This window comes from Rhamphochromis sp. 'chilingali' (genome assembly GCF_963969265.1).
Source record: "Rhamphochromis sp. 'chilingali' genome assembly, chromosome: 4".
Lineage (NCBI taxonomy): Eukaryota > Metazoa > Chordata > Actinopteri > Cichliformes > Cichlidae > Rhamphochromis > Rhamphochromis sp. 'chilingali'.
Genome location: NC_137948.1, coordinates 31,668,364 through 31,691,735, shown reverse-complemented (window position 1 = coordinate 31,691,735; position 23,372 = coordinate 31,668,364). Strand labels below are relative to the sequence as shown.

General features: G+C 39.7%; 1 long non-coding RNA gene across 2 annotated transcripts; it reads right to left on the bottom strand.

Annotated features, from left to right (window-relative positions):
* Nucleotides 1-2,508: 2,508 nt before the first annotated feature.
* Nucleotides 2,509-20,744, bottom strand: LOC308396068. 2 transcript variants are annotated; one of them, XR_013971502.1, is made up of 5 exons: nucleotides 20,635-20,744; nucleotides 5,180-5,323; nucleotides 3,037-4,558; nucleotides 2,736-2,956; nucleotides 2,509-2,646 (listed from the first exon to the last, which is right to left on the bottom strand). It is a non-coding gene; the product is annotated as an uncharacterized lncRNA (long non-coding RNA). The 2 variants fall into 2 exon arrangements; XR_013971503.1 differs by having other exon boundaries at nucleotides 2,594-2,956.
* Between the last annotated feature and the right edge of the window lie 2,628 nt (nucleotides 20,745-23,372).

Sequence of the window (23,372 nt, the reverse complement as noted above, 5' to 3'; positions counted from 1 at the left end):
TAGATATATACAGCCAGTGTCTGCAGCTATATAACTTCAGGATAATAAATAACAATGTAAAATATTTCAAAACCAACAAAGTTAAAACAGAGAAATGGCAGAGTACAGTCGGTACTCGATTACATTAAAGTGGCTCAGTTTGACAGTGTCATGATCGGTGCTGCGTAATGAAGTAGCTTAGTGTGTGTCAATATCTGTGACATTTCATGGTGAAAGAAAATGAACATGAAAGAACAGATTCTCTGTGCAATGTAGAGAGTTACTGCACAAGTTATGAAGGATTTTCTCATCAGTCGTTTTGGCAGCAGAGCTCAATCGGTCTGTGTTGCACTGATGGTGCAACAAGCAGAGGTCAGGTTCATCCACAGTAGATAGCTGTGAGGGGTGGTGGAGACCTCGTGTCCCCCACAGCTTTAACTATGAACTGAAATACAACTGAAATTTTTTTTTTTACCGAACTCATATTTCAAGTTATTGCCAAATTATGAGAATTGTTTCCAAAGTTATTAGGATGGTTATTTAGGAAGCTTTTAGATTCATATTATATGGAGTCAGTTTACAACAATAGCTACCTCAAGGCAATAAAATAAAACTCTTTAATATTAGAGAGAAAACCCCAATAGTCTTTGAGCAAGCACTTGGCAACAGTGGGGAGGAAGAACCCCCTTTTAACAGGAAGTAACCTCCAGTGGAACCAGGCTCAGGGAAGGATTTTAAATCCTATAAGATGAGACGTTACCCAAAAGTTTAGAGTTTCATTAATGTTACTTTAACATTAAAGACTGTGCTGTCTTTATTTTGAATTGAATGTTTCTTTATCCTTGTTTTGAGAATAATTTAATTGATCTTTGTTTTTGTTCAAGACAATCAGTTTCGGAGTTTTTCAAAGAAACTTTTTACTTTCATCTTCTTTATCCTGGTCTTAAGGTCTTCAAAGTACTCTGTAATATTGATGAGTGGTTCAAGTGGGGGGTTAAGAGGAGCCGGTGAAGATAAATTCACAGCAGTGTCATGTACTGTGATGGCCTTGGGATCATTATAAAGGCGTTGCTTTTGATTTATAGCCACAGTGTTTTAATATCAATAAAGGAAGCACTTTGGGTACGAGCTTTCACATGATCTGATGAAAGTGAAATTATATCAGAGTGACCCTCTGGAGTGCTTGTTGGCTGCTCTTTGAGTGGCTCCCTGGTGGGTCACTCTTTCAGTAAGACATAGTTCAGACGTCCGAACCTCTAATGCAGCAGGTGTGCGATAGATGTGTATCTCACAACACACTGGGAATGGATGTGACTGTGCTGTGATCTATCCTTTGGTTCCAAGAAAACAACTTAATATCTCAAACATATTTTCTGCAACTATATGTGGAAAAATGGATGATTCAGAAGACGACCCTTGTGTGGACACACACACATACACTCATACACACATCCACTGTATCACACGCTGTGTCAGGATTGAGGTCTTATGGTAAAAATGGACAGAAATAACCACTTGGAGGGCCTGCTTTGAATTATGTGCATGTAACCAGCAACCTTTTAAAAAAAAAAAAAAAAAAAAAAAAGACTTAAAACACTTCATCATTTACTCTCAGAGGACACATAAGACCTGAGCAGTAATGGGTTGGACACCTTTTTGTCTTCAGAACTGCCTTAATTTCTTGAGGCAAAGATTTAATAAGGTGCTGGAAACATTAAACACATTATTCCTGGAGTGATGTTAAAAAGATTACATTTTGAAATCATGAAATGCCACAGATGTAGAAGGCACGATGGATCCATGCTTTCATGTTGTTCCTGCCAGATTCCCACCATGCAGTCCGAATGTTACAGTCATAATCATCTGTTGTGTAATTTCGCTGAGCAATTGTGAATTGTAGCCTCAGTTTCTTGTTCTTAGCTGCAGAAGTGCAATCATGATCCTCTGCTGCTGCAGCTCCCCTGCTTCATGGTTCGAAATGATGTTGTAACGTTTGATTATGTGAGTTACTGTTTCCTTTCTATCAGCCTGAAGCTTGAAGCGGTCTGTCCATTCTCCTAATACCGCTGACATCATCAAGGTACTTTCACCCAGAGAACTTCCACTCACTGGATATTTTCTCCTTTTTTGCACCTTTCTACAGATGCTTGTGTGAGTAAATCCCAGTAGTTCAGCAGTTTCTGAAATAGTCAGACCATCCCATCTAGCACCAACACCCATTCCATGTTCAAAGTCCCTTAAATCACCTTTGTTGCGCCTTTTTATGCTCAGTTTGAGCTTTATCACGATCATGTCTATATGCCTAAATGCAGTGAGTTGCTGCCGTCTGATTGGCTGATTAGATATTTGAATTAACAAACAGTTGAGCAGGCGCTGAGCGTAAATTTGCACAGTACCACTGAATCATAGCAAAACCTCTGGAGAGATAGCATGTAACATAATTGCTTACAGTAAATCAGCCCATTAAGTAAAGAGCATCATAGTGTCACGGGCGAGAATGCGGTGGACTCAAGAGCAGACTCAATTTGCTTCGAACTGTGTATAATTTATTGAAAAGAACAAAACGTGAACAGAACTGGGTTTAACAGAAACCATACGCAGAAACTAAGGGAAATCCGTGGGCGGAGAGACCGGCGTAGAGCACGGGGAGAACTCTAACGGGAACTTCTGTAAACACAGGAGAGAGATGTTCCTGAATGGAAAAAAACGAGTAAGGGACAGAGGTACGGAGTGCCAGTGGATAGTCTTGGGCTTACTTGGAGACCCTAGTTATTAGGCGGGGAAAGGGCTGCCGTGGGAGTATTCCAGAGAGGGTCAAGAGTGTGGAGAGTCCGGTCCAGATTCCAAGGAGGTGGAGAATACGGACTGAAGGGCAGGCTGAGGAGAAGTGGAGTATATAATCCTCGGGTTCAGAGCAGACGGAAGAACAGAATGGAGACCAAACCAGCACTACTGATGAGTGCGACGGGTGGTGAATCTGAAGAATACAGGAAACAAAAACACATTAACCCATGGTCCAGATATACAGAGTCAGAGCTCAGAGGAGGGCGAGTTTACCACAGATGGTAGCAGGACGAACTGGCGAGGAGTGGCAGGCCGTGCCGGCTTAAAAACCCTCTAGGTGGAGCCCCGGAGATTGACAACAGGTGATGAGCTGGCCAACTCCACCCCCAGGGACGAATGAGAGGAACCTGGACCACGCCCGACCAGACACTCCCACAGCATATGACACATAGGGGATCAGACTTCTATTATTTCCCCATTTTTTGTACCTTATTATCATTGAACAAACTGCAAAACAACACATATTCATAATTCCCCTTTCCACCTTGTGTTTTATAGCAGTAACTATGAATTAAATATATATTTGTAAGATTGCACACAACATGTATTATTTAACATAACATCATATTTTAGATGTGATTTCTACCTGCAGTTTCAGGTACATGTCATACAAGGATGTTTCTGGTTGTTTTTCTCACAGCAGTAACTATGAATTATATATTTGTAAGTTTGCACACAACATAATATATATGTTATATATAACATTAGACTATAATTTAGATGTGATTTCTAATACTGTTTTAGCCAATCTCAATATAACACAAAACCTTTTTCACAGAGTGGAAAGGTTGTCAATCACTTTAATGTGTAGAAACATGGTAACTAGAGATAATTCACATCACTTTAATATACTATAAAGTGGTTTAACTTCTCACTGAACTGAATATATGACTACAGCAACACAACAGACCGTGCACTGGTAAACGCAGCTTATACCATGTTCGACCTCATAGTACTTTCCCTGAATATAAACAATGTATGAGTCACACTTAGCACTAAAACCACCGCAGTGTTTGCATTTAACGTTTCATCTTCTCAGTTGAAAGGCAAACAAAAATTGCTTCGCAGAGCTCGTTTCTGGCCAATGAACATCAAAGGATATTTTCTTACAAGTAATGGGGAGCCTGCTTGAAATTTTCATGATCAGGCTGATCCCGTCGTGCATACCAGGAAAATGCATGCGTAAATTGCATAGTTGTGCCTTCCTTTGACATCCACCCTTCATTCATCAAACGTCTCTTCAAAACGTGGCCTTTGTTTCTTGTCGTAATGTGCAAGTGAGCTCCATTTACTGAACGAGACAGCACAAATGAAAACACCACCCTGCAGTATACCTCTTGGTAATATATGCTAATCTAAGGCACCATTTTCTTTCTTAAATCTGATTTCGAAGGATTTTTACAAGGAAAGCAAAGCCACCAAATTACCCCTGTGGGAAAATATTCATTGCTCACTTTGCAGTTGAAAAACAGGAAATAGCTATTTCTGGAGCTCATTACTCTCCATTAACTTATTATGGGAATTGACCATATCACCATTACAGAGCAGGCCTTACCAGGTTGTCTTCTTTATTTTGGTGCCAAGGCGCACAGTCTTGTGGTTCCTGCTTTACTTAACTTGGATACTGCGCAGTGGAAATCGATGATGAAGGCGACACACGCCAGTGTGCCGACAGAGCCTCATCTGGGGACGGCCTCTCTTCACTTCATGCAACAATAAGTCCAACAAGGAAACACTTTAAAAAGAGAGAAAATTAGAGCTTAGACCTTAATAGAAACAAGCATAAACATAACGTGCAGAGACATGCGAATGCACACTCGTAGCATTTGGGGAAGATGAGAAACAGCTTGAGAATAACAAGAAGTGAATTTTGAGCTTCATTTCTGACCGGGTGAATCTGTGCATGTATGTGTGCGTGACGGTCAGGTTTTCTTCGCTGACTACTCTTACTGACACACTCTTTACACAAGTTTGTTTAGTACACTGTCGGTAGTCATTTTACACTTGAAAAGCCCACTCGGGGCTCAGGTGTGCTCGTCCTGGCAATAAATAAGGGACAGCAAAAACAGTGTAAATGTTGACTGCGGCCTCTGTTACAGTGTGAAGCACATCTCAGCTTTGGATGAAGGGAATCAAAGTGAAAATGAAGTCATGAATATTTAGCCTCAGGTGCTATGTGTGCGTGTGTGTGCGTGTGTGTGTGTGCGTGTGTGTGCGTGTGTGTGTGTGCGTGCGTGTGCGTGTGTGTGTGTGTGTGTGGGTGTGTGTGTGTGGGTGTGCATTTCAGTGACAAAGCAGTTAGTATGTCAAAGCTTGCATGCGTGAAGCAGAGATGATAATTACAGTGCAGATTTACCTGTCACTACAGTTGTCAACATACTGTAGAGATGTCACAGTCAGGACGACTTATTTTTAGATTGCGGTGACTCCAATTTGTGAGGCTTCAAAGATCAAAGTAGCAGTTTACACTCACTGCAAAGGTCCTGTCTCCATTCATCAGCTGCACAAAAACAAAATACACCTTTCATTCAGAGTGCCATATTATGTAAGTAATAGCACTGTCAGTGAGTGTGGGAGTAGGTCAGCCTCCGGGGAAGCTGAAACAACCAAGGACTCGTTTGGTTTTAGAGGAAACACAAAAGGCTGAAATCCAATTCGAATGGTTGAAGAAATGTCCCTGCACTTCTGTCAATGACAGAATGTGATTACAGTGCTGCGATGTAGGTAGGCAGAAGGCAAGGGCAATTATTACAAATTATTGTGGTGTGTTATGAATTATTATTGCTGGGAGAGGGGAACGCTCCACCAGCCTCTGTTTGTTTTCTGTTCTTCTCTTGGTACAGTGGGGGAAATAATGATTTGATCTTTATCCTGTTGTGTGGTTTGCTCACTTAGAAAGAAATGAACTGTTATTTTTATGGTATCTTAATTTTAATGGAAAGGGACAGAATGTCCACCAGAAAAAAACACTTTACACAAAAGTTATAAACTGCTTCACATTTCAAGTATTTGATCCCAAGCAACCCGGCTAGAATTCTGCCTCCCACAGACTGACTGTGTGACCAACTCATTATATGTGTGAAGCACATGTATCCACAGAATCAGTTTCTTCAATTTCAGTGTCTCCTCCACTATGGGCAAAACCACAGAGCTGTCAAAGAACATCAGGGACAAGAATGTAAACCTGAACAAGGGGGAATGGGCTCCAGGTCACCAGCAGGAAGGTTAGTATTGGTGACGACTGCTGGTACGATAATTCTGAAATGGAAGAAATATAAAATGACCATCAATGGCCCTCGGTCTGGAGCTCCATGCAAAATGTTGTAAAAAAGCTGGTGGATCATGTTCATAGCTAGCTACTGTCCAGACCTCAAACGTTTGTGCAGTGAGCTGAATCTTCAAGAAACCTACAGGATTTAGAAAGTTTCCATAAAGAGGAGAAGGCTAGGATCCCTCCTGAGATGTGTGCAAACCCAACAAGGGTTTGGCTTGAACATCAAATACTTGTGTCAATCAATGACATGCAAATCAATCCAAACCAGAGCCTGAATGCCCACTAACAAAGATTCAAAATGCTGCTTAATGAGTGAATTACTTCCTGTGTGAATACAGATTTAATATTCCATTAAGTAACAAGGAATATACATTTTAAAGGGATTTGTTTGTTTGTGGTATGATATGAGCATGTACTTGTGTTATTTTTGTGGTTAAGTGGAGCGATGTTGACAGGTTTCTTTGATTAACTTTAGTAGCATTTCACTAATCACAGCAGTCGACTGACTGAACGTGGACATGCTGATGTGTAACACTGAAACTGTTTTTGTTTCTCCTAAGGCATCTCAGGCTTTTAATCATGAGATTCATAAATGAATGGTTCAGTTCAGCAGCGTACTCAGACCCCAACACCTTAAGTGAGTCTGACACTACAATCCAATCTAATTTTAGAGTCTCTCTGCCAATCCAAAGCTGCAACAGATTCTCTCATTTTGTAAATGACAGGCCTGTGTCATTAAGAGAGAAAACCCCCCACACACACGCATAGACACACGCAAGGCTGTGCCAGACATACATTAGCATCCTACATTTAGCAGCCTAATCTGTCTGTTTGTTTGGCTGAATTACATTTGGCAGAACAATGACCACCTGCATGTCGATTTCTTGTCGTGTCTAATTAACACTGTTTTTTTTGTTTGTTTGTTTTGCCAATAATTTGGATGATGGAAGCCAGAACTGGATTTTATGTGACTTTTTATATTTATTTGTTGACAAAGTATTAAGTTGTGTTTCCCAGTTTGTTCTTGTCTCCTGAGACCTCTGCACCATCCTGTCAGGATTATCGCCCAGCTGAGTCACTCGAGGTTTGATGAAGTTCCCTTTAAATCTGATGCCTCGTCTCTCTCAGTATCTGTGCTTCTGTTTCAGAGTTGCTTTTTCCAGAGCAGCAAATCAATATCACAACAACATTTGCCCTTGTGTGAGAGTGAATGTGGAGATTTTTTGTTTTCTTAGCACACATAAACAACTTAAACTAGAAAAATTTGCATTTCCTGCGAAAATGCTGTGTGGATGCCTTAACGCTGAAGATGTCTGCTGAAAAAAGCTGAAAAAGTTGAAAAAAAAAAAACAAAAAACAAACATTGCCCTGAGCAGGATTCGAACCTGGCCCTTCTGGTCTAAAGGCGGCAATTCACCTCACTGCACCAAACTCATTCACACAAAGAAGAGGTGGAGAGAGTGACAATTGTGGTGAAATTAGCAGAAGCTGCTTAGAATTGTGCTGATAAGAGGTGAAAAAGCTAAACATTTGGCAGAAAAGAGGTGAATCAGAAGAATTTCTGCTGAAAAGAAGCAAAAAGATGAGCTGAAAAGAGGTGTAGAAGCAGAAGTACTTGCTGAAGATGGCTGTATGTGTAATGACACACTGGAGAGCAGTGACACACAAGAAAGCAGAGCGCATGCAAGCAGGGAACATGTGTAGCAACTGTCACAGGTAGGATTCAAACCTCTGCCACCGGGTCTCACGGCAGATGCCCTACCCTCTGAGCCAAATGAGTTCTGGTCACAAGCAAAGATATGATGAGAGGGACAATGTGCACTGTGGAGCAGAAGCTCAAATTAGCAGAAAAGAGGTGAAGAGGAAGAACTTTGTTGTGAAATGAGGTAAAGAAACTGAAATTTGTGCTTAAAACAAGTGAAAAAGCTGAACTCTGAAATCCTGCTAAAACAGCAGAAGAGGCTGACATTTTTCAGCTACTCATTGAGCCAAACTGGTTCTCACGTAACTGAAAAAAGGTGGAAAAGCTTACAATTCTAATGAAAACAGCAGAAGAGGCTGAGATTTGTGCTGATAAGAGGTGAAAATGCTGAACCAATCAGAGGTACTGCTTCTGTCTGCTTCATCAGGCTGTGTACTTGTATGTATTTCTGCCATAGACTGTTAACAAGAATGTGAGGTCCATATTAGAAAAGCTGCTAAAATCATAAAACTTTGCAGAATTGTAATAAATTATCAATATGAATTACCGGTCTGTGATAGTGTATAAATTTGTACTCAAAAACTAGGTGGGATAGAAGCATAATTCTTGCACTGGGTGAATCAGCGGACTTTGGTGTACTTTGACTACGATTTACATAGCTCTTTGTATCTCCGTCGCGGAGACATGACGAGAGAAGAAATGGCTTAATTTTCGGAGTTTGAAAAATGAGAGGAGGACAGATTTCCACCCCTCAAACATGTTTTTGCAGAAACACTGTAATTTCGCTTAAATAGTATGAAATAGCAGTAATACTATGATTTGGCAGAAATACTACTTTTTAGCACAAATACTATTGTACAGAATGGTGTACGTCAGTTTAATGCTGGGTGGTGCTGCAATAGTAACTATCCTCGGTCAGAAGGAGAGGCTGACATCCAGGGATTAGATTACCACAGGTGGAGTTTATTGGCGGTCAGATGGATGGTACAGGGAGGCATGGCATACAGTAGGAGGATGTGGAGAGGTGATATGGTGTGGTTTCTATGATTAAGAACACTGGCAACAAATTCCTCCACTACAAATCAGTCTGATACCACTTCTTACAGGGTTCACGTTTACTAAGGCACTACCCAAAAGGCGCCACAAGAGGGCACTCCAACACAAGAGATGACCTATTTACACTGTAAACACCCCCTACTTAGCCACTACATACTACAGTGATATTACAGTATACAAATTCACACAAATACTATGATTTGGCAGAAATACTATGACTTAGTAGTAATACTATAACATAACAGTTCAATGTTCTTGCACAAATACCACAATATGGCAGAAATACTATGTTTTAGCATAAATACTGTGATTTGGTATAAATACTACGATTTGGCACACATACTATATTCCGCAGATACACTATAACATAACAGATATTCTACGACTTAGTAGTAATACTATAACATAAGGGATATACTATGGTTTTGCAGACATACTATGTTTTTGCACAAATACCATGATTTGGCACAAATGCTATGATTTAGCAGAAATACTATGAATGGGTACAAATACTATGATTTTGCAATAATACTGCGTTTTAACAACAACTACTGAGATTTGATTGAAATACTATGATTTAGAAGAAATACTATGACTCCATACAAATACGATGCTTTGGCACAAATACTATGATTTGGCACAAGTACTATCATTTAGTACAAATAATGTGATTGGGCAGAAGTACTATGTTTCAGTACAAATACTATGATTTGGCAGGAATACTCTGATTTAGCAGAAATACTATGTTTTAACATAAATACTATCTTTTGGCAGAAATTCCTGCTAAAAAGGACTATTTCTGCTTTTTAGCAGAAATACTGTAATTTGGCATAAATACTATAATTTGGTATAAATACTGTGATTTGGCACATATAATATATTCAGCACATATACTATAACATAACAGAAATATTATGATTTGGCCCCAAAACCATGATTTTGCACAAATACCATGATTTGGCAAATATACTATGATTTTTCAAAAAATACTATGATTTAGCAGAAGTACTAAGATGTAGTAGAAGTACTTTGCTTTAGCAGAAATACTATGATTGAGGAGTAATACCTAAACATAGGAGAAATATTGATACACAGACACACATACACAGACAGTAAAGGGAACAGGAGCTGTTGAGAGTCTGGGCTTGGTATATGTAGGTCAGTTAAATTAGCTGCACCTGCTGTAGTCAGCCCTTACACACGCAGACACAGAGAGAGGTGTGAGTTTTCTTCAGTGTATTTCTGACATTCAGGATTCCCCTCGAACAAATGGCCATAATTTCCTAACCGTAGAGGCTAGAACGGTCATTCAGACATTGTTTTGTTCAGAAGAGATGGGGGAATCTTCAGGTCTTCATAATTCAGAGATAAAATATAAATTATTAAAGATATATGACTTGTAATACACTGTAACTGAGTAGAGGCGAAGCAAAAACTGCCTTGACTTGCTCTCAAACAACCTTTGGTAACTCTAAATCTATATGGAGCATCAAAATCATTCTTTCACCGTAAGAAACAGCAGGCTTTGGTGAACAGTCATGGAAATTTTCAGGGCTCTGTGGAAATCCATCAAAAAGATATGATGAGAGAAAAAAGTGACTCATTTCCAGAATTTGAAATCTGATGAAATCCGAGCGAGGGACAAATTTCCTACCCTCAAACAAGTCTAACTCATCTCAGAACGGTAATAGGTGAGAAAATAATTCTTGAATTGTGAGCATCAGGAGTGTCTGAAGATATACCGGGACAAGCCTCATGTCTTAACTTCGCTTCGTTAAGGAGATATGACAATTTGAAAATGCCTCTCATTAGAGAAATCCAGCGGTGATTTTGAACAAACTCTCCATTGAGTTTATATGGAGAGTTTTCTGACTTTGTGTTACTCTGAGGAGATTTGCAAAATAACTATGAGTCCCACAACAATGATAGGGACATTTTCTGAAAGCCAGCAAAAATACCTACGTTTTGGTGTATAATCTGTGGGGCTTGAGTGGAAATTGAGCGAGTAGCAAGAAGTTGTTTGGACATGAAGAGAAAATTCAAACAGTTTCACTGTCCCCTCTGAGTTAATTGCATAGCAACCATAGCAACGCATGTATTTTCTGAAAAATCACAATTTTGCAACTGAAGACTTAAAGAGAGATAAGATGAAAACAGTAGAAGATCTGAAAAAGCTGAATCATACAGGAATAGCCCAATCATTTGAGAACGTTTTAAAGTTTGAATGGAGTTTCTAGGTGAAAGTATGAGGCAGTAGTTAAGTTTCAAAGACAAGAAAGTTTTAGCAGAATTGTGGAAGTTTCCCATTCATTTCAATGGGACAAATTAAAGGAAAAAAGTGTAATATTTTAAAAAGTATAATAGTAATAAACACCAAAAGTCATAGCCGGCATAAGCAGAAAGAGCAGAACAGTTTAGAGTTTGAACGGTGAAAATAGCACAAAAATTGTGGAAGTAGATCCACGGCGAAAAGTGTACGGAAACACCCGGAATAATAAAGAATAAAGAGAAACAGGAACTCAATAGTGTGGATGCCTATTAAGGCATCCACACAATAAAAGAAAGCAATACAGCCAATGTATGATTGACAGTAGTCCATATCTACTAACCCTGGGCAACTGAGTGTGCACTGCTGCTGAGCCTTGAATAACAAAGCCCAGCACTGAAATGTGTGTGTTTAGAATAGAAGAAGAGAATAAAAATGTCCTTTATTGGTCCTCATTGGGGAAGTTCAAGTGTTCCAGAAGCAAAGGGACAGGCAGACGGAGCATGCATATTCACAGAAAAGTAAAGAATACAAAATTAGAAAAATATATATTTTCAGGGTTATGAAAAAAAGAAGGTCGGAACTTCATGAGTGAACAGGAAGTGGTTTGGAGACATGGAAGTGAGAAAAGATGGCAGAGCTGAAGACGTTAAAGACTTAATAGGGAGTAGGGCTGCCACAAACGATTATTTCGATAGTCGACTAGTCACCGATTATTTTTGCGATTAGTCGACTAATCAGATCATGCATCCACTGGACGTAAAACGTACAGCCTATTCCACCAGCAGCAGTTAAAACTAACCAGCTGCCGCCATTGTTGACAACTGTTCTGGGCCGCGCTATGAATTATGGGACACAGCTTCTTCTTCGGGGTTTAACGGCAGCTGGCATCCTTGTACATGCAGTGCTGCCATCTTCTGTTTCAGTCCGTTATTACACTCTTAAATCCTACTACTTATTCCTGCGTCTTTTGTGATCTTACAAAGCTTCAAACGATGCGTCGACTATTAAATTAGTCGTCGACGATTTTGATAGTCGACGTAATCGTGACTGGTCGACTAATCGTGGCAGCCCTAATAGGGAGTGATGAAGATGGATAGGATTAGATATGATTACATCAGAGGGACAACTCAGGCTGAGAGGTTTGGAGACGAAGTCAGAGAGGCAAGGCTGAGATGGTTTGGACATATGCAGACGAAGGAGAGTGGATATGTTGGATAAAGGATGTTAAAGATGGAGCTGCCAGGCAGGAGGAGACAAGGAAGACCGCAGAGAAGGTTCATGGTGGACGTTTATAACAAAGGAGGTCATATGGCAGGTTGGTGTGACTGAGGACGAGTAGGTGACTAGGAAGAGGGTGAGATGGAGGCAGATGATCCACTGAGGTGCTCTAAAAAGATCAGCTGAAAGAAGAAGAAGAACCTGCTGCAGTTCTACAAAATGAAAAGGAGGTGAATTACCATGAAACTTCATAAAATGGTTTTTGTTTTTTTATGCTATATTGCTGAAATCTTTCCTGTTTACTTCACTTGAGTGCACTGAAGAAAACTGGAGGGGTCTATTTTTCTCATACTTGGTTTGTTGGTCATGATTATTAAAGCTATTTAATGATGGCTCATTGAAATGTTGTGTCTTGCTACCTTTGTTTGAATTCTAACAAAAATGCAAGCTGTTGCCTTCTTCCTGCTCTGTGTTGTTGTCCTGTGATCACATGACACAGCTGTGCTGAGCAGACACATGTTGAGGTATTTTATGGTTATAAATGAAAATGATGCGTATAGGAATGGAATCCACCGTGGCAACACCACCAGTTTTTTAAAAAAAAGATGAAAAATAAGCCTTTTTTTCTCCTCAGTATGAGTAGCAAAAGAAACAAAGTGATGAGGGAAGGAAGTCCCTGAGAGACTCGGCTCCTTGGCACATAGACAGAGCAATGAATATGCAGGCAGCTCATGTAGTGGGGAAACCAATGTTTCAGTCATGACTCATGACAAATTGCAGCATTTCTTAATGTTAATTTCAAATTTTATTGGTCTTCATAGTTGTTACTGATTACCTATAGACTGTAGATACCCCAACAATGTTTTCAGTTATTGTATTGCACCTTAAATAAACATACCTCAAACATGAACTATGAAAGTGTCTGAATATGTCTTAAATTCCAGGTCCCAGATCCAGGTCCCAGAAGGGGGAAAAGACTGAGCCAACATCACTATCAAACTAGACCTTCACTCCACATTATACAACACATATGTATTTAATTTAACCCCGTAAGACCCAACCCATCAAAAAATAGCCAGAAAATTCAGATTTTTTGGTAATGAGATGTTTATTAACCCTAATAACAAAATCAAAAAAATATCATGTTGTGTTCGATATGTTTTTATTATATGTTTAATATATATATTTTTGTATCGCATTTGATACATTTGATACAACTTGTTGTTAACAACAATGTTATTTTTAGACAAAAAAAGAGTTCTGTCCATAACATTTTGAAATTATGGCAAGTATTGACCATGTTGATGAGATAGAGGTCTCAGAAACTCATGTATCAAATATGATAAAATGGCCATTATAGGGTTAAACTAAAGCTGGACACTTAATAAGTTTCATCATTTGTTAAAGTCATGGTTCTATCTTGCGAACCAAAGCCTTCTTTTTTTATGAAATCATTTTCCTTATGAATTTAATTTTTGGTGCAAACATTTATTCAGTCATTTTACACTCCACTGATTAAAACGGGCACCTTTTCTGAACAGTTTTTGATAGCAGAGGGGCATGCTTCGAAATTTATTACTTATATTTCACGACCTTTCTCTCTCTCTGCTCTTATTTTTGCAGAATATCTGAAGATGTTGATGTCCACTAGGCACCTTTTTTTCTGGGAGTGTGTCTTAAAGGGCAGTTTGTTGTCTCAGTGGCATTTTAAATTATGTTCAGCAAACCAGAGCAAAAAAGTGGTGCTCAAAACAGGAAGGAGTGAAGAGCGCAGAGTAGCTATCCGGTCGTTAAGTGATGACGTGACGAATCCTACTTCCGCGCCTAAAGTAGTCTGCGTTTAATATGGCTTTTGTGTTGTTAACATGTTTAATGTTTTGTATTTTCTTCTATTTAAACAGTCTACTAAAACAGTCAGTGATCCCTGTTGACCTCCCTCGGCTTTTATTACCACTAATCATTTATTTAAGCTCAGTTTTTAAAACCTTAGGATGTAACTACAGCCCAGCCCATGCAGCAGTATATGAATGACTAACCTCGTATTGTGGATGGATTATCTCAGTTGTTCTCCTGGCTGAAGTTTGGTCCTTTTACAGCATCCTGCCATGCGATTACATTTGTTCCTGACCACCGAGAACACTCACGTTAACTTTTATCGAGTGGAAAAAAAGTTAGCTTGTTTATATTATGTTAACATAGCTGTGTCGCTAGCGGTCACATAGCACATCATTATATACCAGCTAGCCAAACTTCAGTAACCCTACAAACGTCACTGCTGTTTAGTTTTCTGTCTTCATTTATGTTGGAAGTGATAACAGAGCTGTACGTTTTAATTTGTTTCCAAAACCCCACAGTCAGGACATGCTATATTGTATTTAGATAGAAGCTAGCGAGCTAACTTCCTGCTAACTTCTAACTCCGTTAATCAGAATCAGAAAGGGTTTTATTGCCAAATGTTGAGCGGGTTTACAACATTAGGAAATTGCTGCGGTGCTTCAGTGCAAACATACTGTTATAAATACTGTTATAAATTAAGCTTAAATGTCATAAATTCCGTTTTCATGGATGCCTGGATGTTAAACTCAATTGTTACACCTGGTAGAGCAGAACGCTGATCATTTTATTAAAGATGAAAGACTTTTCAACTCTCAGTAATGCCATAGTGATCGTTTGATATATAGACCTGCAGCGGAGTTTAGGCCCAGACACGGCTAGTGACGTCAGACTTAACGACCGGATAACACCTGGACTTAGGATTTGAGCAGTACTGTCAATAACTTTGCTTGCTGCAAGGGCTGAAAGATAGAGAGAGTAGTTTCTGGTTTTGTTAAGCACTGAAACATTGTCACTACTTATCTTCATGTTACTCTGGCAAGGCTAAATCTGTATCTGCCTCAGTGGAAGACGATGTGAGGTCATAAAATAAGTTTAAATAAATGTTTCTCAAAAGATCAAAAGATGTGAGAGAAAGAGAAAGCGAGGCCCTGTGTTTGTTGTGGTACAACATGGGGGTAGGGGTCCAAAAAAGTACCAGCCCCGGGGCCCATCACAGAGTTGTTACACCTGTGTTATTACGGCTGAACGTCTAGTAGCGTCCTTTGAGTCTTGCCAGAACATTCTGTTTATTTCTTGTGAGCTTAATGTGTCACAAGGAACAAACAGGTCAAGAGGACAGCTTAATCCATCCTTGACTTTGAACAGCTTGACTCATGCGTAGCTGTAACACTGAACTCTGCGTCAGCCATGTGATGCGGGCTGTTCTGGAGCTATTCTGACCTAGTAGTCAACAAAATGAATTTCACTTTGATCTGGTGACAAATTAAAGCGACTTCTACACCTCCTTTATTAGGCTGAGTGTCACACAAGAACACACTGAGTAATCCTTAAAATTTAAGTGTATACAATTTAGAGTTTCAGAGCTCTAATGTGCAGCTGTAATGTTAGGAATACACATCAGCACCGCGAGTGCGCGAGTAATATTGTATTAACTTGAGTTATTATAGTTCTTGGCATGCTATGTGCACTTCTGATGAGGAAGTAATAATAGTTTTCTGGTTTTCTACAGCATTTTGCTGTTATATCTTTAAAGTTCTTTATGGTGATTTAATAGTCTAGTGGTTTACACATTTAACAAACGTGCAGTCCTGTTGTCAGATCTGCATTCTGTGTATATATAGTTCTTTGTTTCCTCCAATCTGCCTTATATTTATGCTTCATGTGTTGTCGGATGCCTTGTATTTCTTTTACTCCAGTTTCTGGATTTTTACTTTTATTTCTTACACGGTCCCAGCAGTATCCTTGCTCTCCCTCCTACTTTCTTGATGCTCCCGGGTGGGCGAGTCCATGTTTCCCTGAGTTTGCCCGAGGGCAGCTCTCTCAAAAAGCCCCTGGCTGAGTCTCCTGCCTTATATTTAAGAACCAGCTCATCCACTCTTTCTTTGATAGGCTGTAGAGATACTCAGTAGTGACGTGAAGCTTAAGTTAGGAAATATTGTTTTCTTCTGAATGTGCATTTACTCATCTTGTTGTGTCCTCTCCTTATTTTCCCTCTGTGTGCTCTTGAACTTCTTCGGCTTGTTTGGCTCGTTCACAGACTTTAGATTTTGAGTTTGTTTTTTGGGTGAAACCTGTGAATGATGACAATTTCACACTTGGACTTTGCAAAGCTTGCTTTTTATTAAAATAATTCAGTCTACTGTGTCCTGAATTGCTCTTTCATCACAGTCTTGAAACTGCATCTGTGCAAGCCAATTTGCAACCCATTCCCCACCCCTGTCTCTAACTCTAAGTCTGCTGCCACTGAGGCCTTCTCTGTTCTGTACAGGGGTCTTACTGCTGCCATTCCTGCTTTGTATATACCAGAACAGATGGAAACAATAATCTTCCTCCAAATAAAAAGGATTGCAGAGCACATCTGTGCAGGAAATTCTTCAGCCTGCAACCCTGTAGTCGGACAGATGGACAGATGCGTGCAACCTTATAAAACGTTTTTTTAAGAATTAACTGAAGCAACAGTTTTATTGCTCTAGCAAAGTTTAATTTTCCCCTAATGGCTGTAAAGGTTTATCGATAATTTAGCAGTTGGATGTAGTCTTTGTAAACAAGCTCATCAATGAAAAAAGAGGGAAATTTGGGGCTATGCAATTTGTAAGCTGTTTTTAACAAGAGCCTCGCCATTATGCTTATTATTTCACAGCAGTTGGAGTTTACTATTCCTGTGTCTTTCGTGTGCAGCACATCCCTCCGGCTATGTTGTGTTAAATGGCCCTTCTCTTACTGCCAAAAAAGGGAATATGAGGATGGTGATGAAGGAGGAAAAATAAAGAGAAGCGGGCTATTGTTAGCATGACTTCTAACACTGGTACAGCAATGACGCAAGCAGAAAGGAAGTAACAAGAACAGAAGGTGAGGAAGAGAGGTAGGAAGAGGCAGAAAAAAGTCAAAGAGAAAACATAAACAAGCGAGCGGAGATGGAGAAGAGATCTGAGAGGACCGAACAGGGCAGACAACTGAAAAAAAATAAAAATGAAGCAATGATGAGCTGAAGTGCCTCATTGTGAGTCCTCGGGATGTCTGAAAATGTCGATTCAAACTGAGTGCGTAAGTGCCCATCACATCCTCGTCAGCTTTAGGAATCAGATGACGATTCGCAAGGGAGAGACCTGCCATGAAACTGAGGACCCCGCAATTCTATCTGGGATTTTACATACAAGTATTTTGGCTGTTAAGTATGCGCCTATTTTACGGACACTATGAGAAATATAGCACCATAACAGTTTGGAGGGAAGTGCACAGCATGTTTACTGAAATTGTGTGATGGAGCAAATGGTTGAAAATTAGTGTGTAATTGGTATTTAAGAGAGTACTTTAGGACTGGTGATGGCAAAATATGTTTCCTGATTTATGGAAATCGCTCTCAAACTTTATAAACTTCTGGAGCAGCTTCAGGGCTCCTGGCCATGTATTTTTCACATGTTTCCGGTCTCTGAAAAGCTGTTTGAGGAAAAAAAGAGAATTAATCCAAAATAAATTCTTGTATTTGCTGTTTTGACGATAGACACACTATGCCCTTTCATGTCTACATAATTTCCTTAGGGATTAATAAAGTATTCTGATTCTGATTATTTGATGCCCGTAAAAGCCATGGCCTGTGACTTGCATCAGTTTGAATCCAAATGTATTTACATAGTACCATTTCACAACAGTTGTCTCAATGCATTTTATATTGTAAGGCTAAAGGCCCTAAATTATTAGAGTGAATGAGATGATCCCTTATGAACAATCACTTGGCAACAGTGGGAAGGACGAGCCCCCCCTTAAACACTTAAACAGGAAGAGACTTCCAATGGAGTCAGCTCAGGGAGGGATAGCCTTCTAATGTGACTGGATGAGCAGAGAGGAGGAGATAGAAGAGAAAAGAATTAGAGCACAGATGTAAATGGCATGAAATATCAGCCAGTAAATGTTTCAGGAGTGAAAACAGGAGAATAGAGAAGAACAGCCAGTGCATCATGGGAAGTTCTCCCTCAGATCCAGGTCACTTGGTCCAGAAATAATTATAAACTTCAAGGAAAAGGAAAAGGAAAGTTTGAAGCCTGATCTTAAATATAGAGAGGATTTCTGTCTCCTGAACCCAAACTGGCAGCTGGTTTCACAGATGAGGGGCCTGATCAGATGTGCTGCTTGCCAACAGGCAAGACAGGAAACTGCTTGAGCCCCCAAAGGCTGACAAACTTTAAATTACAGTCGTGGCAATATCCAAAGTTTGCATTGGTTTTAGGGAGGGTCCTGAGCTTCCTATGATGGGCTCAGTCACTCATTTCTATTTCAAGTGGTGTGCAAAACTCTGTTTAAACCTACCTAACAACAACAGCGAGAGTCCTTCAGCGAAAATGAACGGGAGGTATTCGGTTTTTTGTACTACTTTTGGAAAAGGACCACAAGTAAACCTTCATGAAGCTCTATACTGGGATAACATGGTACTATAAGGAAATTGTTACATTAGATTTACATTACCGAGCAACATATCCTGAAATGCACTGTCACATAATTACAGGTTAAACACCTAAGGCTACAGTCTCACACATGACCACAAATCCCATGAGGACACAGAGAGTCTTTGTTCTAGTGTTTAAGAGACTTCAGAGTGATTCTACTGCAGAAACAGGTGCAGGTAATGACTGCTCCTCCTCAGTTAGCTGCTGAAGATCAGGCTCTGGCTCCTGGGTGGTGTTTAGAGTCAGTCTGGTCTTCCTGGTCCTGCATTTTACACTTTACTATCACGCTCTTGGTCCTTTTGTGCAACAGAAACCTCAGTTAATAACTCATGAGGTGTATAACTTGTTAAAGATGCACTGGAGTTTTTCACCACTCATAGTATTATGGAGCAATGTGGCTGAGTGTCACCGTACCTTGTTTGTGTTTCAGTTTATAGTTGCAGAAGTTAAAGTTGGAACTTAACAGATGGAGTTAGCAGACAGCAACAAAGCTACTTTAACATAAACATTCACCAAAGTGGTTTAAGGGTAAAAATAATTGTATAAAGAACTTTTTGGGTGCGATTGACAAGTAAAATTAGGGGTATTCATCTTGTTCTGCTATCAGTCATCAGTTGTGCAGCGGAGTGCATTTACATTTATGATGAGACTGTCCCTGAATGGCTCCTTCCATCAACATCTTTGTCATTCATTTGATAAAAGAACAAGTCCTTCTGATAGTTTGAAATGCATTAAGAATTAATCAAGCCTGAGGGGACGAGAGAACACTGAAGAGGGATCCTGGAACTTTTATCTGTGTATTTAACCCCCTCGCCCACCCACACACTTAACCACACACACACTTATCATGTCCCTGTTAGCTGAAGATAGTTTAAACAATCCTCAAACTAAAGTTGTTCTGAGAAGAAGTGCTGCAGTTCTGTGAAATATGTGCACCCATGTGTCTTACAGGTGACCATGCACAAACTCTTTCGCTTCCTTTTTTTCTTTTAAATGAAAGACTAAACGCACGTAGTTTACTATACATGCCCTCCATTAACAGAGAGAGAGAGTGAGAGAGGTAGATGAAAGCAAAGAGAGAGGGGGAGATGAAAGACGCTGTCACAGCATAATGGCATTAAGATTTTCTAAGGTACACGCAACCTAAGCCGAAGACATAAATAGGACGGTTTCAATGCAGTCTGATGCCTTGAGTGTTCTACCACTTCGCCTTCGCTGTGAGGACAAGAGTGTGATTAGCAGCTTGATGTCAAAGGAGTTCATGCTATTCACCACCTCTGTCTTACACACAACTGGAAGCAGCCTTGGGGTAGATTTGATTTTGCTGTGTGCTTCTGTGCGCATGTTTCTGTTTCATGAACTTTTAAAGCTTTTTTGGAGTTCGTTTCTTTATTCAACAAGGTACCCACTGCTTAAACACGAAGTTAGGGTATAAAACTAATGATTCGTGTTACAATAACAAGAATCATTTTCTCAAGTGACAGCTCTCCACAATTGCAAACACATTTTTTGGTCTGTTTTTAAGAGAGAAATAGAAGTGATCTGTAAATATGCAGTTAGTTTTGGTTTAATTAATCTACATTTTAAAATACCTGCCACGACTCAATTTTTTTAATTGAGTTTTTTTCCCACCTCGTTTAAAAAACTGTAAAAATGCTGACTGTAGGCCTGTTCGGTGCTAAAGCAAAACTGATCTACTCAGGGCTATCTGTGCAGACTTCCTGAATTAACCCACAATAATCCTCATGCTTAGAAAGAAAGTAAATTATTAGTTTTGTGAATCAGATGAACTTACCCTTTAACATTGTGGAATTTTGGAATATCAGATGAAGTCTAAGGAGCTTGAAAAGAAAAGCATCTGGACTTCTTTAAGTTTCCTTGAAGACGTTTCACCTCTCGTCTGAGAAGCTTCTTCAGTTCTAAGAGCAATTGGTGGAGACTCCGAGATTTTAAGCCCTGTGGGAGTGACCTCAAGAGGGTCATGGACCCTCTATTGATCCTCTACCTAATCACACAAGACAAAGTGTGAAAACACGTGCGGGTCACAATGAGCCAAGGTTTCGGGAAGAAGCTGAAGAATCTTCTCGGATGAGAGGTGAAACATCTTTAAAGAAACTTAAAGAAATCCAGACGCTTTTCTTTCCAAGCTCTTTAGACTACAATGACCTGGATGACTGAGAACCTTCACAGAAATATCAAATGAACCTGAAGAGTTACAAGAGGTTTAAATCTGTCACTCTGTTTTGAGGTTTTCATTTTCTGCTCTATGCACAGCGTATCCCATGTTCCCTGGAAATCTTCAGCGTAGCTTCATGCATGAAAAACTGCAGAAACCTGTGTCTCAGTTGCAGCAGGAGACTGGCTGCTTTTAACAAAATTACACAATCGATAAGAATGGAGCGATCCCAAAACTAGATGGTGGCATTTTAAATGTTGAATAATGCTAAACTCCAACTATTTCTTCTGATTCCCCTTTTAAAATTCAAACACCCGTTCTAATCTCAGTAGCCACTTCTGGCCGTAGGGTGGCATTTTTATTCTACCGTTTGAAATTCACTGAAAAATAAATACGCGGGGCCTGATGAACAACAAACTCCCACGTCTGAGCAATTAAAATGCTTTTTGCATACCCTTAATATTCTCAGCACCAATCCAATTTTACTTCAGCAGCACTAATACTTGTTAGTGATGTTCTGCTCCCCCTGGAAATATTTTTATTCATCGAACCTTTTTTTTACCCACAGAGGCTAAAAGTGAGAAGTGAGAGGGAAGCATGTGGGAGAAAGAATCACTTAAAAATAAATGATGCTAATAATGTGTGTTGTTAGCTCCAGTAGATGTGTTTTCTTTGTGTACAGGCTGTGCTGCTCTCAGCTTCACTGCTCTTTATGGATTCAGGAATTTAAAAAAGTAATAAGCAGATGAGGGATCACAGCTGATTTCCAACATAGACGGGATCAAGGCAGAATTTGGTGAATGAACCTAAACAGCGTCATCAGCTTAAATTTATGCCAACTTCCTCTATAGACATCAATTTTTCTTTTTTTTTTAAGTCATCAAAGGTGTATGCTGAACGAGTATTTCTCCTTGGAAAAAGAAAAATTCAAAGAAAGTATTAAAAGCTGAACATTACCATGACATTCATGTCTGTGATGAATGTGAATGACGACAACTGTATCAATGGTTCAGGCTGCTGTTATTATAAGGCTTTAGGAGATTTTCGTGGCCCACGTTGGGCCCTTTAGTACCAACTGAGCCTGTTTAAACACCATAGCTTGTATTGTGTCACTACCATGTCCATCCCTTCACTTTAGGACCGCAGTGTACCCATCTTCCTGAACATGAGAGCAACCACACTGAACTCAAACAGCCTCCACAGTCACCAGATTTCAATCCGATAGAACCCCACTGGGATGTGATAGAATGGGAGGTTCTCATCATGGATGTGACAAATATGCAGCAACTGTGTGACGCTATCATGCCATCATGGACCAAAATCTCTGAGGAATGTTTTCCGGAGCTTATTGAATATGTGCCACAAAGAATTTAGGCAGCTCTGATAGTAAAAGTACCAACATGGTACCAGAGCAGTGTACCTAACAAAGTGGACGTCGAATGTAAACCCGGTCCTGGCAAATATTCACTTTTGTGCAAATGACATTAATCGTCCAATAGAGCACATAGCTTCATCTTGCTCAAAGCTTAAACGTATTTTTGACGCTACCTTTACACAACTGAAAAGCTTAACAAAGTTATTTATTTAAAAGCCGTGAATAATTTAGCTGTTGTTACAAATCTGGGCTACTGAGAATTCTTCCTTTTACACAACCTTAGTAATTCTCTACTTTTTTACTTCTTTATTGTTCAGCTCACAAGAAAATAAAATTAAGTAGTTTTTTTGTTTTGTTTTGTATTTTTACTAGGGACTGCCTCCTTACTTTCCTTAACGGTGGGAATTTACTGTATACAGATTCACCTTCTCAGTCTACATTCCTTAACCCTTTAGAGCCGATCGGAGCGGGAACGCTCTGTTATGCATAACTATTTTTAAATCCCAGTAGCACTGCAACCACGTAAGCTAGCGCAAAATTTTTTTTTGCATATGAAACCGGAGGAGTTGTACTTACATCTGATGCCATCAGCTTGTCCTAGGTCACGGTTTCCTTCCACATAAAGCTTTGCAAAAACTGCATAAAAAGCGCTTGCAGGAACAAAAACATAATATTCCAGAAACACGCTTTACCGATCTGATCAGCTGTTCAAAACACTTCCTACGTTGGAATAGACGTCAGCGCGAACTTTTGCATTTCCGCCATTACCTGCCCGAAACCGAAAGTGACGTCATTTTCGCGGAAATGTAGTCTTTTTTGCGATCAGGGCCTCAGGGCCTATACTGCTCTTTTTAAAAGTTATCTTTGACTTTATGACTTTCTGTGTCGTTTCTGGGATGCTTAGGACTCATATTGCACTGCTGGAAATAGTTTATTTTGATGCATATGCTGCTTTTTTGCAAATTTGCAGTATAATATTTAT